At 46.2% G+C, this 20,993-nt stretch overlaps 1 pseudogene; it reads left to right on the plus strand.

Moving 5' to 3' along the window:
* The first annotated feature begins 4,431 nt into the window (after positions 1 to 4,431).
* LOC145413088 (5S ribosomal RNA) lies at positions 4,432 to 4,550 on the plus strand (annotated as a pseudogene).
* The last annotated feature ends 16,443 nt before the right edge of the window (positions 4,551 to 20,993 follow it).

Genomic DNA, 20,993 nt, shown 5'->3' on the forward strand with positions numbered 1-20,993 from the left:
CCAGGTGAAAGATGCCAGCCAAATGGCGGAAAAGGCTGACGCATTCTTTACTGCATACGGGTATCAAACTTGTAAGCAAAACACCTGGAGCAGAAAAGATACTGCCAAGTCTGGGAAGCCGTCTCAGACTGAACCCCAGCAACAAGGCCATTCTCAGAATAATGGCCAAGGTCCAAGCAAACCGCAGTGGAAGGACCAGGGGCAAAACACTCAGAAACCTGAGTGGAAGAGGTACAACAAGTACCCTAACCAGCAGCAGTATCAGCCACGCAACCGACCGTCGGGACAAACTTTTTCACCAGCAGCTCAAAAGAGGCAGGAAGCGAATGCAGCCTTCATTCCTCAGCAGCAGCATGGTGGTCACGTCCCTACCAGTATGGGTACTCCCCCACAGTTCACTAGTCCCACAGTGACAGTGAACCCCCCTCCACAGATGGCCAATGTTCCATCTTCCCAATATAATTCTCAAGGCACAATGTTTGCCGCATCAATTCAGCACCCTCATGAGTGGCTAGCTGCTTCCTCCACAGGCCCTCCCGCAGGTGACAGTACCTTCCTTGTTCAGCCAGGGTTTGTGGGAGACATTCCTGTGAAGGTCCTGAGAGATAATGGTTCCTCAGGTTGCTCTGTCAAGCTGAGTCTAGTTCGGCCTGAGCAGTATACAGGTCGACAGATCCATGCAAACCTTATTGATGGATCAGTGAGATTGTTCCCTGAGGCATGTATCCAGGTGGTATCTCCATTTTATACTGGTACAACACTTGCAGTTGTCATGCCAGAACCTTTATTTGACCTCATCATTGGCAACATTCACGGAGTCAAGGATAGTTGCTCTGATGATGACGCTACTCAGACTTCGGCTGCTGTGGTAACACGAGCCATGGCTGAGGCTCCAGACTGTGTCACCCCAGTGATCATTGAATCGCCGCAAGATCTGATGTGTAGTCAACTTGTTGTACAAGAACAACATTCTGACCCGACACTTGTTGCCGTGCGGAATAAACAAAAGGGTCAAGTGATTAAGTATTCACGGGGAGGTCGAGCCAAGTTCCTTCACAAACAAGGACGGCTCTACCGTGAGTCACGAACACCCGAAGGCGAGGTTCGACTGCAGTTTGTCGTTCCCGCCAAGTACCGCCTAGCAGTGTTAGAATGGGGTCATTGTTCAGCCTCAGGAGGTCACTTGGGCAAAAGGAAGACCCAGGGCTGTATCCGAGCTGACTTTTTCTGGCCAGGGATGGGACGAGACATAGATAGTTTTGTCCGTTCCTGCAGTGTGTGTCAAAGTAACACCACTAATCAGGGACATGTCCTTCCTGTGCCGTTTGTAACCACACCTGTAATCTCTGAGTCAGTTGAGAGACAGGGTAGTGGTGAAGTGGGTGCAGACCTGACGTCTCGCCCATTAGCCCCACAGGACACATTATGACCAGGGCCTGTACATACATATTATGTACCGTAAGTTAAGGGGGAAGTTGAGAGGCGACTCGAGGCTATGGAAGACCCAAGTTTGCACAAGGATTCTCAGCTCCCCGATACTAATATAAGTACTGTAGGTTAAGGGGGAAGTTCGAGAGAGAACTCCGCAGAGGCGACTCGAGGCTATGGAAGACCCGAGTTTGCACAAGGATTCTCAGCTCCCCGATACTAATATAAGTACTGTAGGTTAAGGGGGAAGTTCAAGAGAGAACTCCGCAGAGGCGACTCGAGGCTATGGAAGACCCGAGTTTGCACAAGGATTCTCAGCTTCCCGGTACTAATATAAGTACTGTAGGCTATGGGGGAAGTTCGAGAGAGAACTCCGCAGAGGCGACTCGAGGCTATGGAAGACCCGAGTTTGCACAAGGATTCTCAGCTTCCCGATATTAATATAAGTACTGTAGGTTAAGGCACAGGTTGAGGACCCGTGTGCAGTTCGAGGCTATGGAAGACCCGAGTTTGCACAAGGATTCTCAACTTGCTGACCATAATCGTGTGCTATAATTAATGGCAACCTCGAATGTACGTCGTAGCACTGACTGCTAGGCAAAGAGAGTAATTGTAACATAATAAAATTTTGTCTCATTGACACTTTTGATGCTCCACCTCAATTGATTTTGCAGGTACAGCAATGGGCGTAGCAGTTTTGCTGTGCGGGCCAGCTGATCGTCTGCCGCACGCTGCCGCCTCTTCTCCTCTGCCTTCGTCGTCGTCATATTATTATTTACTGTGTCATTTTACACGTAGGTACAGTTACACTACAACTGTCACACCTACACCGTGTATTACATACACCACGCTACACAACAATTAGTTGTCAGTGTAAATGTAGGGAATTTTCGCTCAGTTTGACCTGAGTACAGGATTTTCACCGTCATCACGGAGTTTTTCCCTCAAGCTTGCTTCTATTAACGTAATTACGAGTTTTTTTCGCTCACTGGCGACTGCGACTTTCTCCTGTAGCAGGATAGCACACACACCACAGTGTGAATCTTGTGTGACTGAGTTAGGATGTGTACATATATATATATTCCACAAATTTTTTCCCATAAGGAAAAAATTTAATTTTGTAGGGGCGTAATGTCACGAATCAAATTTGTGACATTTCCCTTTTGTGAGAAGCCACGAACTATTAGTGGAAAACTCAATGTTTATCGTTCAGTTAACCGCACATTTGGACGGATGCTTTGTCAAATCAATTTTGCATTGTCATACGTGATCGTCTTTGTGTGAGACATTAGCGCTTCCGCTGAGCGATTTGTTTTGGGTGCGTTTCACTCACTCGACCGTTAAAAAAATGCAGCCTACTGCTTCCCTTTTTTCCCACGACTTACTCAGTCGAGTGTTTGTTGTGATGGAGAGAGGTCCTGTGCTCCAGAAGTGTGAGAGGTCAGCTAGCAACCAAGCTCCACTAGCACAGTTGCCCAGTGCTCCCACCTTAGTGGTGATACACCGCATTCATCGACCAGTATTTCTTTTTGTATTTTCCTAGTTTTAAGAGCTTAGTTAAGGTGTTTTTCCTAGGCGTAAGAATTTAGCTCGAGTGAGTGAGTGAGTGCGATCTCATTAATTTGATTTTGAACTGTAACGTTAAATTTATTTTGTAATGAATAAATTTAACAGTTCTTTTGCTTGAGCTTAATGTAATGTAAACTCTTGTTTCATTTCTCCGCAGTTAAGCTTATTTCTTATAGCTCCTAGCTTGCATAAACGTTTGCCTTTCATAACTGGTACTTAGGCCAGTCTTGTGTACTGAACTTAAAATCCGTTGTGCCTCCTAGGAGTTAAGCATCAGCAAGAACCTGATACTATTGTTAGTATTAGTTATTTATTGTCAGGGGTGAAGTAACTTTCTCCAGAGGCTAACAGTACTAATTCAGCATTTGTGAGTAATTAGTCTCTGCTGTGTACTGTTGAGAAAGTTTATAAATTCTCGTTCTTAGAGAATCGTGCGAAGCGGACCAGTAAAGTAATCATTGCTTGATGTAGCAAGACAATCATTGTCCCTGCTCTTCAATATTATTGAATATTATTATCAGTTAAATAATATTTAGCATTTATTTTAAAAACCCCGTGATATATAAAAAAAAAAACTGTGACATCCTAACCTAACCTAACCTGACCTAACCTAGCCTAACCTAACCTAAACTAGCCAAACCTAACCTATCCTAACCTAACCTAGCCTAACCTAACTACCTAACCTATCGTAACCTAACCTAACATAACCTATCCTAGCCTAACCTTACCTAATCTAACCTAGCCTAACCTAACCTAATCTAACCTAACCTAACCTAAATTACTCATATGGTAGGAAACAATTATTCAAAATTGTTATGACCCTTTCTGGTGGATAAGATTTTAAGGTAATCTGTTATAACTCGGCGCCCACTGCTCTGTTTCATCTCATCGCCCGAATGAAGGTTAATGTGGCTCCTAATTGAAATATTTCACGCGCTCAAATGAAGTGTCAGAGCTCCTAAATGAAATGCGCCCACCGTTTCTCTCTCTCTCATGAGGTCTGACACAATCACTTTGGTGTATCCCTGTTACTCAGCATGACTAAGTATATAGCTGTTCTGCGGTCTAGTTACTTGTATTATAATAAGCTAGCACATAAACCGCCTACGGCTACACTGTATAGGTCCCACCCCACATCTACCTTTCCCCCCCAGGGTATTCGTTTCCCGTCATGACAAAATTATCCAAATGAACAAGGCTTTCCTCCTGAACCTATTTTCCCGCATGGGCGTACTTTCCTTACACACTTATCTTCTGCTCATGGGTATTTTCTATATGAAATTACGTTTTCCCCCATGGATCCATTTCCCTCATGAACCTTTTTTTCCAATGGACACTTATTTTACAGTGCACCGAGTTTTCCCACGGACATTTTCCCACATGTGCATTTTCTACGATGGAGCTCTTATAGATCAAGAACCTTTTTTATTTTCTTATTCTGGCCATACCACGTTGAGTACACCGCTTCCCGTCCGATCAGCAAAGTTAAGCAACGTTGGGTCTGGTTAGTACTTGGATGGGTGACCGCCTGGGAACACCAGATGCTGTTGGCATCCCTACGTGTCAAGTGGGGTTGGTGGAGGATTAGTGCCCCTCCCTGTAAAACAATTAACTCTAAGCCATTGGCCACCCCGTCTGGGATACATGGCGTCTGGCAATGAATGAATGAATGATTCTGTATTCACTTTCTGACCATTTTTCTTCACTGAAATGTCATCCCCATGGACATACTTTCCCGCAGAGACTTGCTTTCACCACTGGCAAACACCAAATCTCCACATGGTTATAGTTTTTTCCATGAACCTCTTCTCTCATAATGATCATTTTTACCCATTCAACCTATAATCCAACTTTGGCCCGTTTCCCCATAGATATATATCCCATGACGTTACATTCCCACATGGCCCTATCCCTGCCATGAACCTATTCCCTATGAAAACAAAGTCTCATGATCCTCCCCCTCCCCACCCACCTATCCATCCACCCACTTACCCTACTCAGCTTCCTAGCCACTAACCCTGCCCTGCCCACCAACTCACCCACTCAAGTTTCCACCCAGCTCACCGAGACACCCACCCACCCATCCACACTACTTATCAACTTACCCTCGCACCCACTCACCTACCCACCCACCCTGCATACCCACTTACCCACCCACCACCACACCCTGCCACCCCACTCACCCAACCACCCACTCATCCTGCCCAATCCTGTCCCACTCTAGCTACGTACGAGGCTGCACAACACCCTACCAACCTTGATAACAGAACCACCCCACCCACCTGCACCACCCACCCCTCACCTTACATATTCCACCCACTCGCCCACACGCTCATTCATCCACTCACCACACCCATCTTTACACCACCCTAACTTAGCTCCACCATAATGACTTGGAAACTTACACACGCACACACACACACACACACACACACACACACACACACACTCATTCTCTCTCTCTCTCTCTCTCTCTCTCCCCACCTTATCATTTTCTCTCCACCCATGAATCTCCTCTTCCTATCCTCCCACCTCCAATATCTTCCTTCCCCTTCCCATCGTCATCCTCCTGTTTTCACCTTAACATTCTTCGTCCTTCCCTCACGAACCTCTTATTTACTTTCTTATCGTCTCCCCATCTCCAAATTTTCCTTTCCTCCCCATCTTCTTAACCTCCTTACCCTCTCCTCTCGAACATAGTTTTCCTTTTTCCTCACCTCTTTCGTTTTCTCTCACCGTCCTCTTCCATCCATCACCCGCTTTTGTATTCTTTTCACATCCTTCACCTTTCCTTCAACCTCGTCCCCTTCATCTTAGCCTCCGTTTCACCTTTTCTCCTCTACCCATCACCAACTCCCACTTTCCTTCTTTATCCACCTTCTTCATACATCCCTCCCCTACTTCACCTTCCCTCCCAAACACACTTCCTCCTCTGTCCTTCGCCTGCTACATTTTCCCTCCCACTTCATCTTCTCCCTCTGCTCCTCACCCACTCCACATCTCTCCCCACTCCTCTCCCCTCCCCCACCTCCTCAACTCCCACCGTAACCACCTGTATTATATTCACCTTTTCTGCAACATATTTTCTAGAACCCATTTTTCTCCTGTCCTTGGATGAGTGAGCATGGTAGCCGAGTCTAATTCTCTCTCTCTCTCTCTCACCCACCTCCCTTATCCCTACCTTTACTTCTCACCCTTCCTAATCCCTTCCTGTCACGTGACAGTAATGCTTTTTTCTCGTCCGCCTGATTTGCCATCACACCGTGGCTATAGGGTTCTAACTCAGTCTCCTTTTCTGTGGTCTAATGTACACTACACCATCTCATGTACGTGATTACTGCAGATTCCAAGACCTAAGGTGATAACGTTTAATACTACATTGGTCTGCTCCAGTTGCCAGTACTGAACACGGCGTCCCTCAGTGTCCCTCCCACGACCCCACCAAAATAATCAATGACTTTAGTGTACACCATCCTATTAGCGAATATCTTAGTGCAAATTTCACTGTGCAGCTTCAGCAACAACGTAGAGAACTTGGGTTACAAAAAGCGTGAGTGAAAAAAGGTATGTTAATCGAAAAATTTACAGTAAATTCAAACAGTGATGCCCCAGGCAATGTCCATGTGCCAAGTGTTCATCATATAACAACTGCTAATGAATAAATGAGCATTATTAAGAAAATTTAACAAGAGCGTGTAGCAAAAGACAGAGGTAAAACGATTGATCTAAGAAATTAATAAATTAAAAGCAATGCTACAAGAGTAACTGTTCGTGTGGCTGACTGGAGGCCCCGTCCCACGATGTTAGCACAACTACGACTTCCAACGCCATCACCCTGGGTCACGCTTCCTCCACCCCGTCACCACCACCACCACCACAGCCACCACTATTTGTCTCCACTGCAAAAGCTGAGCTTGAAAAATGTTGCCTTTTGTGTTAAAAGAGATAGTGAGCAACTTAAAATCCAGAATAGACTGTGAAACTGCAGCTGCCCAAATACCTCCTACAGAAAGATGCAGCCTCATGGAAGAAGGCCAAAAAGGAAAGTTCTACTGCAGCACAGGGTAATCATACACACAGGAGAACACAACACAGCCTCACACCTGATGAGTCCCATCAGGAAGAAAAACAACTTTCTCTTCAGTGACATCAACTTCATCACTGTAAGGGCATCAGATCTGAACAGAGTGTTTAGCATTAGAACTCAGTTAGAAGCTAAATTCGGCTTACTCAAGTGCTGGGTTCAGGAAAAACTACTGAAGCATGGACTCCCTCTAAATGCTTAATCTACTGTGGACTTCTTGATGTCATGGAAAGTTAATGTACCCGTCTTCGATGATCTCGGAGGACTTGTGGGTGAGTTGAAAACCTAAAATGGAAATATGGAAATCTGTGTGTGTCAGCTTGTACCGAGTCTGAAGTCTGACATCCTGATGAATAATATCGATATTTTTAGCGAACATCTGATAAGATGGACAAAGAACAGCGGTCTTAATATTATAAACCCCGACCTTGTTTTCAAACGGGGCACAGGCGAGATCAATGAATCCTGGTACAACGCGCATGAGGAACACCAGGGATCTTTGCTGAATAGAACTGATGTGGTAAGGCTACTTGGAAAAGAAAATCAAAGCAGTACTCCAGTTTTAAGGAGCGCGTCAACTGGGCCAACTAAAAAGAAAGGAAGACTCGGGGTAAATCCAAGCACAACGACAGTTAAAGCCATCAAACAGGTGTGGTGATCACACTCATCCTCATCCACCCCTAACCAACCACATGGACAAAGTTGGGTGGCAGGTAACAGAACACCACAGACAGCCATCCACCTCCAACCGTGGTAGTCGTCAGTACAGGTGGAGGGAAGTGTGGGAGGAATGCCAGATGTGAGAAATGTCAGGTCGCTACCATACCCTTCCCACCACCATCACCACCATCGGTCATTCCCTCTGAATACACACACCTGACCCCACTGTACAAAGTTTGAGTACTACAACTCTGAGGAGTCTAACCATCATCAAACACGATGTCTGTCCAGTCACAAAATTTGGTGTACAAAATGCCACAACTATGGTCACATAATTCATTTATGTCAATTCTACAGTATCTAGGAATGTGGCGAAGAAGTCTCACCTGATAACCCTCAACCCACTATAACGAAGGACAACCTCTTCATAATACATATCAATGATTAATCCCTGCTGGTCAATTTCAATAAAGCAAAATGATTCCCCACACTCCTAAATCGTATGTAGACGTGCCGGTACCTACATATAAATTACGTAAAAGTGACAACGGTCTTGGTGCCAGTGTGTGTATGTACTGTATGTGAAACGCCCTTGGTTTGGTTACGCTGGGGTAGGTTAGGGTTAAGTAAAGTTAGTTTAGACTGGGTTTAGTTAGGTTAGGTTGGGTTAAGTGTTGTCAAGGTTGTTTGTTTGTTTTGTTTGTGTCAGGTTGTGTTATTTTGTTAGGCTAGAAAATTTAGGTTAGATAAAGTTAGCATGTGAATATATAAGGCTAGGATTGTAGTACTAATATCAGTAGATTTGGTTAGGTTTCAGAATGTCTGCCATTACACATGATAGACTTGAGTGAATATAACACTGATATAAAGAACGGCGGAAAAAAAAATTATCAGTGCACAAACATTTCTATCTATCTATATACCTAGGCTGCTTCCCCCAAGGAAAGGGAGGTAGCCGAGACAGGACGACACACTCCCCATTTACTCATCCATTCAAACACATTCATTCGCATCTTAGCCCCAAAGGGAAGAAGGGACAGATCTTCACAGCATCATACCGCACAAGGGTCAACTGCACAGTGCAATCAGTGACATCCGCAGCAGGGCTCGACAGCAGAGCTGGTTTACCCCTGCCACATCATAATAGACCCATCCCCTTACCCACACCTGACCTGACTAGCTGATCAGACCAAATGCGGGAGAATATCCCCTCAGGGCTGCGTCATCATTTATTCATTCACAATTTCTCTCCATTTATTTCTGTCACGCACAGCCACTCTTCCTTGCTCAACAGACATTCCTCTCGCATCCAGCGCTCTCTTCACACTGTCCATCCATCCTATTCGTGGTCTCCCTCTCAGCCTTACACCTCTCACATCAGATCTAGTTATCTTTTTCACCAATCGCTCATAATCCATTCTCTCCATATCGTTTTCGTTTTCGTTTTTAAAGGCTCCAACATGCTTGCATGTGTCGGCCTTGGTCACCTAATGGCGGCTCTCCACGCTGCACGATCCATTGCAGCCTCCCTGTTCAGTCCCTTAACCCTAAGGTCACACTTAATGACCTCGTCCCATGTCTTTCTCGGTCTACCCCTCATAACCCCACCCCCAATATTAACACTTCTCACCTTCCTCACCCAACTATCATCCCCCATCCTCTCCACATGTCCAAACCACCTCAATCTACCTCTCCTCATCACAACACCAATACACTCCGGTCCCATCCTACCTCTCAACTCTTCCATTGTAAACCCAGCCCCTCCAGGCCTTGGACGCAGGGACGCACTGCACATCCACCTAATCATTGTCATTTCTGTACGTCTGAGCAGGCGAATGTCTTCCTCCTTCACTGACCAGGTCTCACTGCCATACAGCATTACACTCCTAACACACGCTGCATACAAAGACCCTTTAGCACGTAGGGAGAGCCCCCTTAATGTCAGGAGAGGCAAGAGCTCCCTGAACTTCTTCCAACCACTTCTCACCCTAGCCACAGAGCTAGCTCCAGCCCCACCTCCAGCACACAACATGTCTCCTAAATAACAAAACTCTTCCACACACTCAAGAGATTCACCAGCAAGTTCAATTCTTTCACGTCTGACGATCTCCACCTGCTCACCCCGGCACGCCGTACACATAAAATCAGCATTATCTCGCAGTCTACCTCTGATACCACTACATCTCTTATGCACCCATTTATCACACACACCGCACAAGATGGAATTACTTCCCACGCCCTTGTGGCAAACTGCACTTAGCCACTCTCCCTCGTCTTTGACAGTACCGCCACCAACCCTAGATATCATCACTTTTGTTTTATCTGCATTTACCCTTAAACCCTTTTGCCCCATACCATCTCTCCACTTCCTAAACCTTTCCTCCGCCTCCCTTTCATTCTCTGCAATCAACACCAAATCATCAGCATACAACAACTCCCACGGGAGTCCGTTTCTAAAGTCACGTGAAAGGGCTTCAAGTACCATGATAAACAACATGGGACTCAAGACTGACCCCTGATGCACACCAACATTCACGGAAAACTCATCACTCAAATCTCCATTCACTCTCACCTGGGTGTGAGCACCCACATACATAGCCATAACCACCTAACCAGCCACTCCTCCAAGCCAAGCTTTCTCATTGTCCACTTCACCACCTCTCTAGGGACTCTGTCAAAGGCCTTTTCCAAATCAACAAAAACAAAAAAAGATCCTTCTCCTACCAATATATTTTTCCTGAAGCTGTCGAACAATGAATATGGCATCAGTGGTCCCCCTACCTGGCATAAACCCAAACTGCATCTCATCAATATTCACTCTTTCTCTAATCATACCTTCTAAAACTCTCTCCATTACCTTCATTATCTGATCTAAAAGCTTTATACCTCTATAATTCCCTCTTTCCAGGGCATCACCCTTCCCTTTATACACATTTACAATTACACTCTTCAGCCAATCATCTGGGACAACACACTCATAAATAATCCTATTTATCAGGTCAGTGACTAAACTCACCCCTATATCGCCTGAGGCCTTCAACATTTCGGCAGTCAACCCAGACACACCTGCTGCCTTCCCCACCCTCATCCTGCCTATTGCCTCACTCACAGTAGCAGTATCAATCAAAGGCCAAAGGCCAGACACTGGATCTGCTGGCTCCAAACCTTCCCTGTCCCAGTCAAACTCCTCATTCAACAACCGGTTATATGGAGAGAGCATTATAACCGGTTGTTGAATGAGGAGTTTCACTGTTCACCACTACCATTCCTTCATCATTCTTCACACACTGCTCACCTATGATATCCCGATTATCCCTCTTCACCTGACCTGCCACCCATAATATATTTTTCCTTTCCCCATGATTTAGGTTATCAAGTAATTGTCTCTGTGACTCAGACTTTGCCCTGTATACCTCTCTCCTAGCCCTACGCTTGGCAGCCAAATATTCCTCTTTGCTACCACCCTTCTTCCATTCCCGGAAAAGCCTTCTTTTCTCCTTAATTGCAGCTTCTACACCCTCTTCCCACCAACAAGTTACTTTATGTCTTGGTGGTCCTCTTGTCCAGCCGCATGTTACATCAGTAACTCTCAAGAAATTGTTCTTGAGGGCTCTGTACTGTTCATTAACGCCTCTGTCTACAGCTCCCTGTTCAGCCACCACTCTCCTCAACTCGCTATAGAAGGCATCCCTTACTACTTGGTTTTTCAGCTTCCATATTTTCCTCCTAGGTACATAAGTCCTCTTTTTCATCATTTGTTCTTTAAGCACCATATCACAAATCAATAGTTTGTGCTGCTGCACACACTCCTCACTTCCTATAACTTTAACATCCCTCACTAACCTCCTATCGGCCCTCCTAACCAGAAAGTAATCTATCTGACTGCTATTTCCCCCAGACTCATACGTAATTAACCTACTGTCTCTTTTCCTAAAATATGTGTTGCACACACTCATGTCCGTTGCCTCCCCAAACTCGAGTATCCTTTCCCCTTCTGCATTCCTTAGACCATATGCACATCCCCCATGCACTCCTTCATAACCTTGGGGTGCTTCACCTACATGACCATTTAAGTCCCCTCCCAAAATCACTATCTCATCATCCCGCATACCACCCACTACACGTATTAAATCATCCCAAAATCTATCTTTCTCTGATTCATCCAATCCTGCCTGTGGAGCATATGCCGATATAATCACAGCTATCTTTCTTCCCAACAGAATTTTCACAACCAATATCCTATCGCTTACTCTCAAAACATTCATAACATATTCCACCCATTTCTCCGCAACCATCACACCAACACCTCCATATCCGTCTGTCCTCCCCTGCCAAAACAACTTATAGCAACAGTCCTTCCCAACAATCTTTCTGGCTGATCCACCCCTGTACCGGACTTCCTGCAAACACGCAACGTCCACCCACCTCCTACTGAGTGCCTCAACGACTTCTCCTGCTCTTCCCCTCAAACTTCCCACATTCCATGAACCCACCCTCATCCCCATGGGTGATTTACTGTCCTCAGGCTTGCTTTGAAACCTTTTTTGTTTTGTCATCTTCAGTATTAATAAATGGGGACAGACACAGCACAGGTCCCACTCACCGCACAATCCCAGGTCCAGGCAATGGATCCGGGACCCCTAGCCCACCAGCTTACCAGTGGCTGTGGTAGTGGCCTCGGGGCACCCTGCCAGGACAGCTGCAGGGACACCCTCCAAGCGCGTCTTGGCACTGCAACTATCCCGCCATTATACACCCACTGATAGGGCAGCCTTCTGGGACGCTACTCCCAGGTTCGGGCCCCTCTCTATTGGGCGGAAGCGGCAGCCTGGGAACCGCAATGCCCTGTACCCTCTAGCACAGGGCCGAGCCCCATCTCGCCCTGGACCCGTGATCTATGCCGGCGGAACCCCCGCCACGCCTCCCCCCAGAAGTCCGCCACTATCACATATGCCCAAACCATCACAACACCCCCATAAAAAATCTTGGAATAATTGTAATTTTTTAAATAACCTTTTGTTTGGCTTTTTTTTTTTTTTAATATTCACCTTCTGTAGTTAAGCCTACCTCTTACGACCACTCCCGATTCTAACCAATTCACTCTATTTATTGGCCAATTCATACAGAAATTACTTAGCAACATAGGGGAGTGGTGATTAGTGGAGTCCATCTCTGGATGACAAAGTACTATCCATGGGCTTGCTTTGTGGGACCATGTGGGTCATGAAATAGGTTGTTTTCGTCACCCCACACACAAAATGTGGAGGAAATTATAATGATTGTAGATCAGAATAGTTGGAGTTGCCACTTATTACTTTAATCATTTACAAATTCAATACTACAGTTTACTGCTTCATGAAATTAATAACTTAAAAATAGCTTAATGAATTTACTTTTAGTTCTAAATAAAAACTACTACCAGACTTTAGTGTTAATGTTATTAGACATCTTCCCTTTTTCTTACAAGAGTGTTCCATGTCCATTGATGCAAACGTGTGAATTTTAACGCCTGGATTTTACTAGCACGCATTTAAGTATTTTCATCCAATTTTATACATCAGGGTTCCTCAGTTACTGTCTATGAAGGTCCAGTCATAGTGTCTTCCGATATGGGAGAGTTTCAAATGTAAAATCTTCTATTTAATATTAATAATGGAATAGAATACTTGCATTTACTTTAGGATGCCGAGTAATTAGTTCTTTAAAATATACTGAATCTGAGCGGAAAGTTAATACCCTGAGAAAAAGTGAAATAAGCTTTAAAGTAGGTATTGTCTTCTGTTGTTAAGGTGGTTAAATAAGACACAAAAATCTATTCTCCAGACTCCCACCTTCTCAAAGAGACAAAACGACATTCTTCTATTATCCAAATTACAGTTACCATCCCTACATAGGCACAGTCACTTTAGCACTACCACCACCACTTTAGCACCATACCGCCCACCAGTAACCAGTCTTAATACTTTCCAGTATCTTTCCGTCATTTCACCAACTGAACAAGCCAATGACAACAATCTGTGGGTACGAGTACATGCAGTGCAGCTTGCTATATACAGAATTCCTACGGCTAGGAATCCTGTTCTTATGTTACCAGTGAGTGCTGACGAGATCAAAGTGATAATGTGCTACATAGTAATATAAAACTCACGTTACTTTGATGTGAGAACCTAAAGTAGCTGGAAAAATTAGTAGCTTCTGTGTTGATCAGTTAGCTCACTCCTCTGCATTGTAACCATCAAGTGGACATGTTGGTATTACTGCAGTAGATAAAAATACTGGCAACCCAATGAAATTATATTTATTTGAGCCATATTGTGGACAAAACTCATCCAGAGATGCTAAATATTTTGTTTCAAGGGCGATCCTGAACATTCAGTGATGGAAGTCGCTGGGGTCTGTACCAAAACTCGTCACGGTCCAGATTCAGATCGCGGTCTGCCATTTGAGTACCACTGGTATTCATATTATATATGCTTATTTACAATACAACTGTATGATGTCAGACGCAGTAGCATTTTATTTTATTGTATTTTTAACTGACTATTAACCAGCACAACATTCAGTTCTTAGGTTTAAAAACCGCTTAGAACCATCATTTTGCGGTCATATCCTCTGCTTCTAACACAAATATGTAAGAGGTACACACTTTCCCCTCACACAGACTCTTAATGGGAGGATTGACTGATTGACTGAACATAATTAAAATCTGGCTGCGCAACTGCCAGGGTCATATGCCGCTTGATGGGAGGAAGTTTTCACAGACTGGGGCTAAGCAAAAATTTATGTGCTGTAACATGTAATGTGATACAAGCAAGAACATCTCTGCAATTGTTATGAGAACCTCTTGTTGCATGCCATTTCGATAGCACCCCTGTAAGGCCCTGTTGATCTCCAACATTCCCGCCTTCAGGAATAACTGATAACTCGATGGATACTGATTTGTCAATGGTTTTTAATAATAATAGTAATAATAATTTACTTATTTTTTCTTCTCATTTTTTTTTATAAGTCGAGTAAATAAGTAAGGAGATGGAATACGATCATGCTCACACGCACAGTCCCAAGTCCAGGCATAGGACCAGGACCCATAGCTCACCAGCCGTCGCCAATGGCTGTGGCAGACACCTCGGGGCTCCCTGCCAGGACAGCTACAGAGACACCCTCCAAGCTTGCCTTGTCACTGTAACTGCCCCACCATTATACACCCACTGATAGGGCAGCCTCCTGGGGCACTATTCGTATTCCCAGGTTCGGGCCGTCTACCGAGTCGAAGTGGCAGCTTGGGAACAGTAATGTCCTGTATCCTCTGGAGCAGATTGTGATGTAATAATCCACCTCCACAATTCACACATACCACACACCTATCCCTGCACAATTGTATGCATCGCACATGTATCCCTGCATCATATTACATGCACCACACGGCCAGCAGTATACACGTGGTCAGGGACGCCGCATTGTCGCCTGCCTGTAGTTGATGTGAGAAGATCACAGGTGCACGGCCAATCACGCAACAGGTGGTACCGTGTCCCACTATGACTCAGCTGCTGCACTTACCTATGAAGTAGCAGTCCCTGACCTTGTGACCCCACCTGACCAATGAGCTGCCATGTGCCTCACCTTAGCCAATCACTGGGCCTTTTAGAGATGCTAACACCGGCGTGCCCTGCTGCAGCCTGTCATAAAAGCGGCCTGCCCGGCTCCCTCAGTTTCTCTCTAGCTCCAGACTCCGACATACACACACACACACACACACACACACACACACCTGCATCCCGTAGAGCTGCCACGTCACACTCAAGCACACACATTCATGTACGGTCATGCTAACTCATACTCTCTCGCTCACACAATAGCACCTCACGTATTAGTGCATCACTCTCACCACAGTACGGAATAATAGCAAGTTTGTCCCTGTATTATCACTGAATTGTTATCATTGTACAACTAAAATAGTAATATAATTTCCCTCTGTCTTACATCCGACTTTAATATTCCTCCTACCATCGTAAGTTAAGCAAGTAAGAGATACACTACACTGGCGACCCATGGAGTGAGATTACTATGGAACACATAATCCAGCAATGTCTCCACACATTTTCTTACGACATAAACATATGGTTTACACATACTGATGCCACATGGCCCAAAGACACTACCGACGATACAAAATACATTACAGTTGTCAGAGCACTACCTACTCAAGTGGCAACTTTCGAGCAGGATGTGCTATTGTCACCCCCAGCCCCTGGGAAGTACACAGCACTGAGAAACAGTCTCCTGAGGGCTTTGGGGAAATCAAAACAGGCCCTGCTTATGGAGCTGGACAACATTCAGCCAACAGACCAGCGCCCCTCAGCACCGTGCGCCCAGATCTAAGCCACACTAGCAGCTGCGGGGGTGACACTATCTGACGATCTCCTGCAGCACCGCCTTCTACAGCTCATGCCACAAGAATTCCGCCCGCACCTGGCTTCTCTCAGCACTGATGCTACCCTTCAAGACTTCCTCGTAAAAGCAGACACACTTTATGAAACGCAACAGTGTTACTCCAGTATCAAAGTAAATGCAATTCCTATAAACAATCCCACGCCCAACAATGTAGTGATCAACCCTAGTGCAACCCCCAGTGTTAATAGTGTGTCGAACAGAGACAAGCAATTCTCGGATATGTGTGCTCTGCTCAATAAATTAACAGATAAAGTTAGCCAGATAGAACTATCCATACTTGTCCTGAATAACAACTCCCCCAGTGCATCACTCCCTCCACTAGTGTGTTCACCTAATAACAACCCCCCCCACTGCATCAACCCCTTCACCAATGTGCTCACTCAATAACAATCTCCCCAGTGCACCATCAACAGAGTTCCCCAGTGATTCCCTTTTCCAACCGCACAATTCCACCAGTGACCCCGTAGTGTCATATACCAAACTGAACACTGTACAACCTATGCAACAGGAATACACTCTCTGAATGTATCATAAACGGTTCGGGCAGGTGGCCCGTTGCTGCACTCCCCCCTGCATCTTTTCAGGAAACGCTGCCAGCGGGAGACCAAGGCAGTAATGTCTCCCGCCATAGTGAATCATGAACAGGCCAACCATGCTCCACATTCCCCCCACAAACTGCCAGGCACTCGGGACTTGCTGTGGGTTGAAGTTGCCACCACTACCACAAGGTACCTAATAGACACAGGGGCTGCATTTAGTATCATTCCCCCAAGCAAGGCGGTGGCTGAATCGGTAGACAGGCGGCCTGCAGTCCTGATGGACTCAGGTTCGAATCCCGGCTGGGGCAGGGAACAGTTTAAGGAATTGAATTTCATAAAAGCAGACTTTCCTGATCTACCAGATGACCTGCCGACATGTCATAAAAGTACCCCTGCTAATACCAATACACCAGTCCTATGAGACAGCCCTAGCATGTATTCAGTATGGACGGTGGGTGTTAGCGCCGAAGTGGTGACATGTAGAGAGGTGTATAATACGCAGGAGGACTACTGGGCCTTGCGAGCAGGCTGTGAAGCCTATGCCCAAAGTCGGACATAAAAAAAAAAAAAAAAAAAGCCCCCATCACATACGCCACCAACAACCTGCCTTTGACTTTGTGGCAGCCAATGGTTCACCTATCGCCACATAATATGGTACTGATCCCCGGCAGGTGGTTTTCTCCCACACCCTCTCATTCACATAGCCCTTCGTGATAGCAGACGTTGAGCAACCCATCATCGGAGTCAACTTCCTGGAGGCATGTGATGTGGTGGTGGACACCAAGCGCTGCCAGCTGTATCACAGGCCGTGTAACTCGTTTATTCAAGCCTTGAAGTATGCAGCCAGCCCTGTCCTTATCACCCACCTCTGAAGTGATTCTTCATATGACACTATTCTGTGGCAGTTTCTCCTCCTAACCTCACCGACTCCTCATCGTGGGCGGACCGACCACGGTGTGCAGCACTGTATAGTTACCTCAGGACCACCATGTTTTGCCCGCCTGCGCTGCTTGCCTCTTGAAAGACGATGGGCAGCAGAGCAGGAGTTTCAGACCATGCTGCAGGAGGGCATAATAAGGCCGTCATCCAGTTCCCGGGCCTCACCACTGCACATGATTCCGAAGGCACAGGAGGGTTAGTGGAGATCATGTGGGGATTACAGGGCCCTTAATGTAATGACCACCCACGATCGCTACCCCATTCCCCACATCCAGGACTTCCACCACAAACTACACAGGATGAATGTCTTCTCCAAAATAGATCTGGTATGGGCCTTTCACCAGATCCCAGTGGCCCCCCAGGACATCCCTAAAACGGCTGTCACCATCCCGTTTGGACTGTCTGAATATACCAAAATGAAATTCTGGTTACTGAATGCAGCACAAACATTCCAAAGGTATATGGACCATGCCCCTTTCCCAGAAAGTGCAGGCCATCCGGGATTTCCCACGTCCAGCAACACCACGCAAACTCCAGGAATTCCTTGGGATGGTCAACTATTACCACCAAGCGGCCTCCACCTTAGATCCACTCAATGATCTCCTGAAGGGCACACAGAAAAACTCATCTAAACCACCCGATTGGACTCCACAGGCGATCCAAGCCTTCACCACCCTGAAAAACAACATCACTAGTGCCCCTGCCTAGCCTACCCTGTCCCCAATGCTCCCATGTCCCTTATCACAGATGCCTCCTCAGATGTGGTGGGCGCTGTTCTCCAGCAGGAGGCTGAGGGAGTTACTCACCCATCGCATTCTTCAGCCAGCATCTCACTCCAGCACACTGCAAGTACAGCACATCTGACAGGGAGCTACTGGCAATATATGAAGCAATCAGACATTTCAGGCACTTCCTGGAGGGCAGGGAATTCAGGGTCCTTACTGATCACAAACCACTTACATTCACCGAGGCCCAGAGAGGTGAGCACTGGTCCCCACAGATGGCAAGGCAACTGGCTTTTATCTCCGAGTTCACCACGGACATACAACACATCAAAGGTGAACAGAACACTGTGGCTGACGCCCTTTGCCGGGGAGGCCTCATCTCCCCCTCCACTCAGCCATGCCGCCCTGGCTCTCGCTCAACCAACGGACCAGGAACTACCTACGCTACTCAGGGGTTCAACCGCACTACAGTATCAGCAATTTGACATTCCAGACTTCCCCCCATAAGCTGTGGTGTGACATATCCTGCAGAGTAGCTCGCCCTTTCATGCCCAACGCATGTCGGCATCAGATTTTCTGACATTACAATGACATGTCACACCCAGGCATACGTGGCACACATAGCCTGGTGTGGCCTGGCATGCTTAGAGACGTGATGCAGTGCATAAGGACATGTGCACGCTGTCAATCTGCCAAGGTGCACTGTCACATTAAGACCCCATTGGCGAGCGTACCTACTCCCACCACTCGTTTCCACACAGTCCACCTTGACATTGTTGGCCCTCTCCCAGAGTCCAGGGGGAACGGGCTCATTCTCACCTGTATCGACAGGGCTACAAGGTGGGCGGAAGTGACACTGATGATGCATGCTACAGCTGAGAGGGTGGTGTACCACTTCCTGTCACCCTGGGTGGCTCGTTTCGGTGCCCTGCACACCATAATCACTGACCAAGGCATCCAGTTCGAGTCAAAGGCCTGGCAGGACCTGCTCTCCTTTCTAGGTACAACTTGCCACCGTATGTCAGCCTATCACCCACAGTCCAATGGAATGGTGAAATGGTTCCACCACTGCATAAAGGAGGCACTGCGCGCTCTTCCGCATCCTGTCAACAGGGTGCCCATTCTTTGCATAATCCTCCTCAACCTCAGAACCATAGAAAAGGAGGATATAGGGAACTCTCCACCTGAGCTGACTTATGGGGAGGACTTGCGGCTTCCGGGCCAGTTTGCCCCGCAGCAGGATGCAATGCCAGCACTAACATACCTCCTAGCTCTTCAACAAGCTATGCAGGCATTTCAATCCACACCCCTATGCCTGCACCCCCAGCAGCCCACTCACGCACCTTAGCAATGGCAAACCGCCAGGCATGTCCTCATCGAGCAAGGCCAGCACCAGTCACCCCTTCAAATGCCTTATGAAGGCCGCTACCCAGTCACTGTCAGAACAAAACAAATGAGCAAACAGTACATGGTGTCGGCAGACAGAATCAAAGAAGCTAACATGCCCTCAACACCACACTGCTACCAGCACACTCACTACAACATCCTCCCCCTCCACCACATCCCCACCCTTCCCACCCACCACGACTTGTCCCCCACCCCAGATTCCCTTAGTTAATTGCTACCCTCCTTTACCACCATTACCCACACCCTCTACTCGGCTGACTTCCTCCACTACATCTCCAACCCCCCCACCCACCACGACTTGTCCTCCACCCCAGATTCCCTTTGTTAATTGCTACCCCCCTTTACCACCATTACCCACATCCTCTAGTCCGCTGGCTTCCACCACCACTTCCTCCCAGCCACCCTCCTCCCACCCCCCATCCTCCTCTTCCAACCTCATTCCCACAGCCACATGCACCTCATCCCTCCCTTCCAACGTGACACCGCCTACTTCCACGTCACAGACCTTACCAGTCATGGCTGCAACTGCAAAATGTCCACATTCCACTTAGATTAACACCACAACCTCCTACACTTCACTGGAGCTGACCGACTCATCAGACCGCCCAAGTATTTCCAATACCCACCATAGATTGCCCTCAGTTACACTGCCATATAATGTACTTCAACACAACAGTATGTTGTATGTTTGTAAATAATTTATAAGCTTTCTATTTAAATACATGCTCCCATTTTTGTAATAACTTGAATTACTGTACATGTTAGTATTAATTTTTTTTCCAATATTTTATTATATAAATAAATAAATAATATATATATATATATATATATATATATATATATATATATATATATATATATATATATATATATATATATATATATATATATATATATATATATATATATATATATATATATATATATATATATATATATATATATATATATATATATATATATATTTAGGGAAGGGAGGAGTACTGCGGCATAATAATCCATCTCCACAATTCACACATACCACACATCTATCCCTGCACAATTGTATGCATCGCACATGTATCCCTGCATCATATTACATGCACCACACGGCCAGCAGTATACACGTGGTCAGGGACGCCGCATTGTCGCCTGCCTGTAGTTGATGTGAGAAGATCACAGGTGCACGGCCAATCACGCAACAGGTGGTAC

This window comes from Coenobita brevimanus, chromosome 94 (genome assembly GCF_032717465.1).
Source record: "Coenobita brevimanus isolate Jiangsu-jjx chromosome 94, ASM3271746v2, whole genome shotgun sequence".
NCBI classification, from domain to species: domain Eukaryota; kingdom Metazoa; phylum Arthropoda; class Malacostraca; order Decapoda; family Coenobitidae; genus Coenobita; species Coenobita brevimanus.